The following is a 10,765-nucleotide window of genomic DNA, read 5'->3' on the forward strand; positions in this document are numbered from 1 at the left end:
CCATCTGAGGACACGTCTCGGGATTGGGCCGAACACGCCCGGAAGATGGAAGAAATCCAAGCGGAGTTACGGGCTGAGCGAGAGAGGAATGACGCGTTGGAGCAGCGCATGCAACAGTTCGACGCTATGGAGCAGCGCATGCTACAGTTCGAGGTCTTCATGTCCTCCATGGGAGTATCACAACCATGTCTTGGTGCTCAGTCTTCACCTGCACACATAGGTAGTACGTCGTCTGTTAGTAGTGCATCTGCAGGTATGATTTATATTGTGTATATGACAAAATTAATTTCAATTTGTTTTCATTACCCTTTTATTTTGCAAGTAATATTATATACTTTAATAGTCTATATTATTTGCAAGTAATTCGACAACGGTTGGTACGCTGTCGGCTGTTGGACGACGGCTGAGCCAGCACTCCCATGTCGCTACACCTTCGCTCGCTACACCATCCCTTGCGCAGCAATCGCCGGTTGGCGATAACACGCCTGAGACGGTACCTCGTACTTCGCAGGAAGGCCCTTCGGATTTGTAGATATTTTGTGTAATTATTTTTTGTTTGTAAAGATTTGCATAGTTAACAAATACGTTATTAATTATTAGTTTGTGTAATTTGGTTTTGTGATATTTTTGGGTAAAATAAATATTGCGTTTATTTGTGGTCGGAAATAAGAAATTTTCTTTTTAAAAAAAATAATAATAATAAAAATTAATCCAAACAAATTTAAAAAGACAATAACCAAAACTAAATTGGAAAAAAAAATTCAAATTGTATTTTTTTATTTAATTAAATTTGTTTTAATTACATTAAAAATACAATTAAAGAATTAAATAAGAAAATTTAATTAAATAAGAAAATACAATTTGAATTTTTTTTTTAAAAATAAAATAAAATAGACACGTGTATTTCAATACACGTGTCAAAATGTGCATTTAGTGACTTCCACATCAGACACGAGTCGCACGCGTGACGAAACGCACGTGGCAACCTGTTCGACACGTGTACAGTGCCCGTACACCTGCCGAACTACACGTAGCGAATTTCACCTATTTTTGTAGCGTATCTCTAGTCCAATATCCATGCATCTTTCACCCACACCATTCCAATACAAATGGGACCGACATCTATGACCGTACAAAGCTTCATATGATGGCATTTCAATGGTCTCTTGATAACTGCTGTTACATGCGAACTCAATTAAAGAAAGGTACCCAACTACCTTGAAAGTTGAGGACGCATGATTGCCACATATCTTGACCCTCATGTGTGATCGATCTCCCATCACACGTTAGGTATCTCGCGAAAGTTCTTCATTTAATCCTTTTTCCCATTAATATCGAAGCTAAGCCTAGGATGATTCCCTTTTTAACCTCACTCATTTAGTCTTACATATTCTTAGAAATGTGTCACTAGGGAAATAGTCATCTACTAGAAATCCTTAAAAATATATAACCTGCGATTCTTAAAAGAAAATTGCATCTCCCCGATCGAAGCATGAAATTGCTTTTAATTATATATGTAGTATTAATTAGGGCATTCATTAATACAAAATACACGTACGTACACCTCGCTGGCTTTAATTTAGTTTATTCCAGCACACTAAACAACACGTTTTTTTCTTCTTCAATAAACTGATCGATGAGAAATATTAGCTACAAATTTGTCTTGCAAGTATGTGATAGCTGGGAGGCTTCCGCGCGTATGCATGGGCGTTCACTTTATTCTCATGCACGTACACCTGCACGCCATAGAAAAACATGTTGTCTTTTGAATCTCATTGAGTAATTGGAAATATTGTTACAATTCTTCATATTAGTATTGATATATAATATTCTTAGATAATATTTAATTAAAATTTTGAAATTTAGCAAATTCCGATGGCAATAATATTATATTAATCATTATTATCTTGTATGAGATTTAATCAAGCAATATTCATTTGATTAGGTATTTTGAAGGAAAAGAAAAGTTATAGCCTAGTTAGTTAAATTATTTCACTTTTTTTTTTGAACAAAAGATCTGAGTATTTCATTGATCAAAGATCACGAACATAAAAATCTCTTACATCACAAAGTATAAAGTTCTGTAAAATCATAGCCACATACTATGAGGTTACAAAGTAATAGACACAAATAAAATTTTTACAATAAATTGTTATTTATGACTTTCATCTTCCGCTAACCCATGTATAAAAATAGTTAAAGAATAGATATGCTCCGAGTAGACAAGATCTAAGGCAAGAGTAGCCAAATATCCTATAAAATTTACTTTGGTCTTAGCCAATTGTTTGCATACCCTAGAGTCTATAAAGTGCTGGCTAATAAATTTTTTATAGTTCTACACATATATGAAATGTAGCTAAATAAAACACATACTGAATATGTGTGTGTGTGTATATTCATCATGCATTTATTTAGTTCCTTCCTAGCTAACTACTATAGCCTAGAGGTAATAGTTTGAATCTAGGAAAAAATATACTCTAGCCTCTTAAACTATTACCACATTTTTATTTACGCCTCTAAACTTTAAAAAGTGATATTGGAATAGAAAAATACAAAAGTTTTTAATTTGATATGTACTGATAGTTCAAGGGACCTATATATTACTTTTTAAAGTTTAGAGGTGCAAATAAAAATACGGTATACTTTCTCCTTAAATCTATGTTCTTGAAGTGAGAATTAATGATAGAAAGAGATGATTACCTTGTTCTAAGTTGGTGTATACCAATAGTGCAGCTATTCATGATTACATATAAAACGCACACATAGTCTAACAGTACGTCCATAAATGCCAACTCGTAGAAGGTTCAGGTATCTTCGAACACAGTTCAAATAACATAGTGGTTTTGAATAGATCGCGTCACTCGGAGGGGAAGGAGGATGGCGATGGAGAGAGGATGATATAGGCATGATTAACGTTATCATCATCATCATCATCAATACAAGTCTCCTCATACCGTAACCATCCATAGCTTCCTTCACTAGTCTCTTCAAGTTTTTGTCATTTGGATGTCGAATACAAAGCCATATATATATATATATATATATATTGGAAATGGGAAATAAGAAAGAGAAAAAGAAGCACAAAATGTTTAAGTGAAAGGTTGTTTGGAGGTGACCTTTGCGAAAATGTGAATGCAGAAACTTTTGGTTGAACTTGTTGACATGTCTATTGGCTATAATTAATCATGAATTTCTTAAGTGTTAATATGTTGAAGTTATGTCTATTTTAACAGTAATTAACGAAAGATGCCATCTGTATGTGTTCACAGAGATTGTTATAAAGAGGATAAATATATTTTGTACGGTCCAATAGTCACAACATGTAAGGAAAAGATAATAATCAGAAACAAATTGGTTGCAATGAGTTGTATCTAAAAGCTTGCATATAGAATTAAGTTTAATGCATCTGGTTTATTAGAAGAGGCCAGGAAAGGGCACCATTACCATATGATGGTCAAAGTTACATATGAAGTAACCTTTCAAAGATTAAAAGTTATTCATCTCGGCTATAATCATGATTGAGTTCATTGAAGAGTTACCTCTGAAGTTATGTCTTTTTCAAATAGTAATAAAGATGTTGTTTGTATTCTCATTGGTTGGTAAAAATGTGATACTACTCATAAATCAAAGAAATTGTACAATCTAATTGTCACAACATCATGTAAACCATCCGTTCCAAAGAGTATATGAAAAATTTATAGGTTGGAAATGAGTTAAATCTGAAAGCTAGCTGTTGGGAAATAATCCCGATTCTGCCCAATGGGCCAAAATCGCAGCCCATTAGAATCTTTCTCGGTTAATTGCCAAGAATCATACACAAAGTCGGTAATTTACCGACTCCACGTAAAGGTCAAAGACGGTAAAAACCGACCTTGTAGCAACCAGGGAAGAAAGCCCACTACCTACACAATAGCTATCACTAAGGAAGGTGTCCCCACGATCTAAGAGCAGTTGAGGACCGACTCCACGATCTCAAAGCGGTTGAGGACCGAATCCAGAATGATCGTGGAGCACGAACCACGACTCCACGATCTCAAGACGATTAAAGACCGACTTGGCCACGATCGTGAAGCATGTGCCTCAATCCCACGATTTGAGTAGTCGATAAGTGCTCCAGATCTGACACGTGGTCCAATGGAAGAACCGGATCGCTCTCAACATTTTATGTATAAATACTTCACAACTGGACAGGTAAATTTCAGATTGCTCATTGTGATAAAAGAGTGATATACACTTGGGATAAAACTGACAAAGGCATCGGAGTGGGATTGTTGGATTCCCCCCGACGTAGTTTTTCTATTTTGCAGTACAGCGGAGATAGGTTCTTCTGATTTATCAACTACCATACCAGAAACTGTTCTAACAGTTTGGAGATAGGCTCTTCTGATTCATTAACTACCATACCAGAAACTGTTCTAACACTAGCTACACATAGTAATTGTAACGCTCTTTTTTTTTTTTCTTTTTTCTTTTTTAACAAAGTTGTGACGCTACAGTCGCTACTACTTCTATTACTTTATATAAACCAACGCAGCAAAAACCTGAATATATATGTTTTCTCTTTATGTTACCAATAAAATATATCAGAGTTTTTATTTTATCATATAAAGTCTTTACAATAAACCAATTAACAGTACTTTATATCAATTTTTATTGTACTTGCTAAAATTGTAGCTAGACTCATATAAATTGTGGACTGATTGACACATTGCTCGAGCGGTATGTCAAGCATGCTTCTAGGACCTCAATCGCTCGAGCTACTGCTCGAGTAGTATGCTCGACCCTTCATTTTTACTTTCAAAACCCCTCCTAAAGGGTCGACCCTTTCTTTTTTCTTTTTTTCTTGTTTTTTTCTTCATTTTCCGCCTACATGTTCCAACACTTCCAGGATAATCATATTACAACACATTATCTGAAAACAAAACAAAAAAAAAAAAATTAAACTAGCGGTAAACTTGTGCATTTATATTTACTTGTCAGACTTCTTTTTATGTTTTCAAAGAATTTAATTATTGCTGTTTGCTAATTAAGTGGTTCACTATATTATTTTTCAAGTTTTATATGAAATTTTTGTTAATATGAGCTTCAGCCGCGGATAATATACATGGACGATATTTTGCTTAATTAGTATCTGCGTCCATGAGGCATTACTTGTTGAAAAAAATCGTGGGAAAGTTGCCTATGCTTCAAAGCGTGGTTATTACGGATGCGAGTAAGCAAGGAAAGCTTTGCATGGTGGAACAACAGCTTGTTGAGCTGAGAAATACCATGAAGATCGAGAACTCCCCGGAGAGGACTCCGATACCTAACTTGTGCATGGAGCTATGGTACGTGCCGGTGATGGAGTTACCGGCGTTTGGGTATGTCATGAAAGGGCTGACACTTGTGCTGATCAAGCCTGCTAGTGGGGTGATGGAAAGGAGAATAAGTGAAGGTGATTCGTTGTTGGGTGATTTGGATGGAGAGGATGACGAGAAGGCAGTTTTTGCAGAAGCTGTGAGAGAGAGAGAGAAAAGGAAGATGGCGTTTATGATGGAAATGAGTTCCTTTTGAGGTGTTAATTAAATTAGTAACCATATTTGTCGGTTTAATTAATTTGTATAGGATAAAGTTTGGAATAGAAAATTATTTGTTTGCTTTGATTATTGGGATCAAATTAGGCATTTCTGCATAAATATAAGGTTAAGAAACAATTTATTTCTCACTCATAAATTATCATTCGTTCTAATTTAACTGCATAAAAATAATAAATTCAATTACTTAATTGATGGTTTAATACTTTCCTGGTGTTTGTTTTAATACGTACTATACAATTTCCACTTTTTTGGGGCTTGGGCTGGACCATAGGAGGAGAGAAAGGTATATGTATAACGAAACAAACGACACAACCCATCACTCTCCGTTGAGTATACGTGTGTTTAAAAAGATTGAGTCTTACATTGAAAAATTGTCGCAATGTGAGTGGTTAATATAAGATATATAATTGGGTCTAAACTTATACGTTTAAGCTTTTGGGTTGAATGATGTCTTAACATGTTATATTATAATTTCACTAGCTAAAAGACTCTGATCCCCAAATTGTTAATCTCCTTAACATGCAAGTGGAATCAGAGCCGGTAGTGGTATGTGGTATTGTGGAGAGTGGCATGGGCATGGACGAGTGATGCAGTGTGGTGTAGTGAGAAAATTTGCAAATACAAAATTGATGCAATCGGGAAAATTGCACTATTAATCCTTATAGTTGACTTAAATTATAAATCGCTCCCTGTGAAATCAAAATGAATTCAGAGATTTCTGTGGTTGGCCTAATTTACAAATCGATCACTAGAATCAAATTTCGTTAATAAGAGCAAGATGTAGCCCTTAGAAAAATTAGATGTGGTAAACATAAATGTCTAACACCAAATTGCCTGAAAATTTCTTGTCTTTTCTCTCTCACTACTTCCGCTTTTCCTCTTCATATCTTATTATTCATCATAAATTTCCACAGATATAATTTTCTCATGACATCCCATGCCACAAAAAATAGTGAAAAAATTCATGCTCGAATATCAGCGACGACAAAATTGTCATCCCTAAAACAATCATTTTTTGTAGTATTAGCAATGACATCAAAATTAAACGATAATATTTTAATCGTCGCTAAAGACCAAATATCTTATAGTGTAGCTAGTAGCCTTCCATTAGTCAACGGATGAATGGGATGTTCGGCCTAATTGCTCTCTCTTCTTGAGATCGAGTTTATACTGCTACAGTTAAAAACTATAACCTAAATGCATTTGAAGACCGTGACATAGTTACAGTTGAAGACTTTGACCTAGTTAGCTACAGTTTAAGTCTATCATGTAGTCACAATTAAAGACTATTATATAATTGTAGTTGAAGTCTATTTATATTATATTTAATTCTCCTATCTATAAATATGAGCCTGTTATATTGTAAACAAAGAAATAAGATTAAAATGTAGTCTTTTGAAAATTATCTTGTGGACGAGATCATACTTCGAACCACATAATTCTTTGTGTCTATTTTTATATTCCGCTTTATATTATCTTTCATATACCAAGGTTAAACTATTTAAGCTTAAATATTGCTGCCATTATTTACAGCCTTGAAAAGCCTTACAACGACTATGATCTTTTTACAAGTACTGAGTGCAATTTTTATTGAAAAGTACTACTTAATTAGCTAAGCGTCATTGTTGCATGATCACTATGAATCTATGGTGTTCTTGGTTTGGTTTGGGCCTGCAAAACAAAGAAAAGTTGATTGTTTAAATTCTCTTTTGTTTCTTCTGTTGCTAATCGATCTACGAATTGAAAAATCCTTAAAAATATATAATTAACCCACCATTCTTAAAGAAAATTGCATCTCCACGAAGCATGAAATTGCTTTAATTAATTATGTAGTATTAATTAGAGCATTCATTAATACAAAATACACGTGTTTTTTATTCAATAAACTGATGAGAAAATATTAGCTAGAAATCTGTCTTGCAGGTGGTGATAGCTAGCTGGCCAGGAGGCTTCTGGGCATGCATGGGCGTTCACTTTATTCTCATGCACGTACGTACACCTGCACACCACGTAATTAAAAACGTGTTGTATTTAGAATCTCATCGAGTAATTGGAAATATTGTTACAATTCTTCATATTAATTAGTATTGATATCTAATATTCTGAGATACTATTTAATTAAAAATTTGAAATTTAGCAAATTCTGATGGCAATAATATTCTATTAATCGTTATTGTCTTTTATGAGATTTAATCAATCAATATTCATTTGATTAATTATTTAGAAGGAAAAGAAAAGTTATAACCTAGCTACTTAAATTCTTTCGCATCTTTTTTTTAACAAAAGATTTAAGTATTGTATTGATCGATTAAAGATCACGAGCATAAAGCTATGCAAAATCATAGCCACATGCTATAAGGTTACAAAGTCATAGATACAAACAAAATTCTTACAATAAAGTGATATTTATGACTTTCATTTTCTGCTAACCCATGTATAAAAATAGTTAAAGCAGATCTGCTCCGAGCAGACTAGATCTAAGACAAGGGTTGTCAAATATATATCCTAGAAAATTTACTTTGGTCTTAGCCAATTGTTTGCATACCCTAGAGGCTATAAAGTGCTGGCTAATAAATTTTTTATAATTCTACGCATATATGAAATGTAGCTAATTAAATAAAACACATACTGAATACGTACATCTGTGTGTGTGTGTGTATATATATTCATCATGCACTTATTTAGTTCCTTCCTAGCTAACTGCTATAGCTAGCCTAGAGGTAATAGTTTGAATCTAGGAAAAAATATACTATAGCATCTTAAACTATTATCACATTTTTATTTACGCCTATAAACTTTAAAAAGTGATATCTGGGTAGAAAAATACAAAAGTTTCTAATTTGACATGTACTAATAGTTCAAGCCTAAGGGGCTCATATGTCACTTTTTAAAGTTTAGAGGTGCAAATAAAAATACGGTGTACTTTCTCCTTGAATCTATGTTTGTGAAATGAGAATTAATGATAGAAAGAGATGATTACCTTGCTCTAAGTTGGTGTTTACCAAGAGTGCAGCTATCCATGATTACATACAAAACGCACACATAGTCTAATAGTATGTCCATAAATGCCAGATCGTAGAAAGTTCAGGTCTACTCTTCGAACACAGTTCAAATAACATAGTGTTTTTGAAGAGATCGCGTCACTCGGAGGGGAAGGAGGATGGGGATGGAGAGAGGATGATATAGGCACGATTAACGTTATCATCATCATCATCATCATCATCAATACAAGTCTCCTCATACCGTAACCATCCATAGCTTCCTTCACTAGTCTCTTCAAGTTTTTGTCATTTGGATGTCGAATACAAAGCCATATATATATATTAATATTGGAAATGGGAAATAAGAAAGAGAAAAAGAAGAACAAAAGGTTTGATTTAAGTGAAAGGTTGTTTTGATCATGTGACCTTTGCGAAAATGAAATTGCAGAAACTTTTGGTAGAAGTTATGCATGGCATGTCTATTGGCTATAATTAATCATGAATTTCTTTAAGTGTTACTATGTTGAAGTTATGTCTATTTCAACACTAATTAACGAAAGATGCCATCTGTGTGTGGAAAGGGCACCATATGATGGTCAAAGTTTCATATGAAGTAACCTTTCAAAGATATATATTAAAGTTATTAATCTCGGCTATAATCATGATTGAGTTCATTGAAGAGTTACCCTTTGAAGTTATCTCTTTTTGCTATGGTAATAAAGATGTTTGTATTCGCATTGGTTGGTAAAAATGTGATACTACTCATAAATTAAAGAAATTGTACAATCCAACTGTCACAAGATCATGTAAAGCCAACCGTTCCAAAGGGTATATGAAAAATCTATAGGTTGAAAATGAGTTAATTCTGAAAGCTACACGTAGTAATTATGACGCCCCGGCTTTTCTTTTTCTTTTTTTTTAACAAAGCCGTAACGCTACTACTTCTATTACTTTATATAGATCAACGTAGCAGAAACCTGAATATATATGTTTTTGACGTAGCAGGAATTTTAAACAAACATAAAATTATAAAGATAAATCTTTTGCTAACCTAGAGTCTCACCAAATTAACAATAGGGAGAACAAACCAGCGTCTCACTGGTTTTGGTAGATTCTCACCACCAAAAGATAGAGGAGTCACACCTCAAAGAAACAAACATAATTATCATTCATCATAAACTGTCTTATTACAAGAGAATATTATACTTAAATAGACACTCTAACTCTAATCCTGACCCTAATGTGATTGAATTTGAGCCAACGGCTAAGCCCACTTTTAAAATGACAAATAACTTAGACTAACATGACTGACTTTGGGCCAAGCCCATTATTAAATAACTTAAACTTTAGGTCAAGTCCCTAATTAAATACAATTAAACAAATAATTTAAAACTGACTAAATAATCTATTTATTCTTGTCTCGTCCTGCATCAATTTTCTCTTTATGTCACCAATAAAATACACTAGAGTTTTTATTTTATAATATATAGTCTTCACAATAAACCAACTAATAGTTTATATCAATTTTTATTATACTTGCTAAAGACTCATATAAATTGTAGACCGATTGACACACTGCTCGAGCAGTATGTCAAGCACCCTTCTCGGGCCTTAACTACTCGAGTAGTAGGCTCGACCCTTCCCTATTACTTTCGAAACCCCTCCAGAGGGGTCGGCCCTTTCTTTTTTCTTTTTTTTTTCTTCTTTTAAAAATAAAAATAAAATAAAATAAAATTCCCCTACATGTTCCAACACCTTCAGGATAATTATATTACAACACATTATTTTAAAAAAAAAAAATTAAATTAGCAGTAATTGTGCATTTATATTTACTTGTCAAACTTCTTTTTATGTTTTCAAAGAATTTATAGCTGTTTGCTAATTAAGTGGTTCACTATATTAATTTTTCAGTTTTATATAATATGAGTTTAAAAATATTGACGTTTAATTTCATCCTATTATGTTGAATGTTAAGGGTCCGTTTGGGTTTGCGATTTCAAAAAGTGCGATTTAAAAATAGCGATTTTAAAATGTGCGATTTAAAAAAATGATTTTTAAAAACGCAATTAAGCGTTTGGCAAAATCACAGTTTGGCCTTTAAAATCGCAGTTTAGCCTTTTAAAATACTGCGTTTTCAAAAAAGCACCACATTACCTGCGATTTGAATAAGCACTTTTCTGCGTTTTCAAATCGCAATTTTTTAAAAAC

General features: G+C 33.4%; 1 long non-coding RNA gene across 1 annotated transcript; it reads right to left on the reverse strand.

Annotated features, from left to right (window-relative positions):
* Nucleotides 1-7,388: 7,388 nt before the first annotated feature.
* LOC133878454 (uncharacterized) lies at nucleotides 7,389-8,977 on the reverse strand. Its single transcript, XR_009901906.1, has 2 exons — nucleotides 8,557-8,977; nucleotides 7,389-7,575 (listed from the first exon to the last, which is right to left on the reverse strand). It is a non-coding gene; the product is annotated as an uncharacterized LOC133878454 (long non-coding RNA).
* Between the last annotated feature and the right edge of the window lie 1,788 nt (nucleotides 8,978-10,765).

The sequence above is a fragment of the Alnus glutinosa genome, chromosome 9 (genome assembly GCF_958979055.1).
Source record: "Alnus glutinosa chromosome 9, dhAlnGlut1.1, whole genome shotgun sequence".
Classification (NCBI taxonomy): domain Eukaryota; kingdom Viridiplantae; phylum Streptophyta; class Magnoliopsida; order Fagales; family Betulaceae; genus Alnus; species Alnus glutinosa.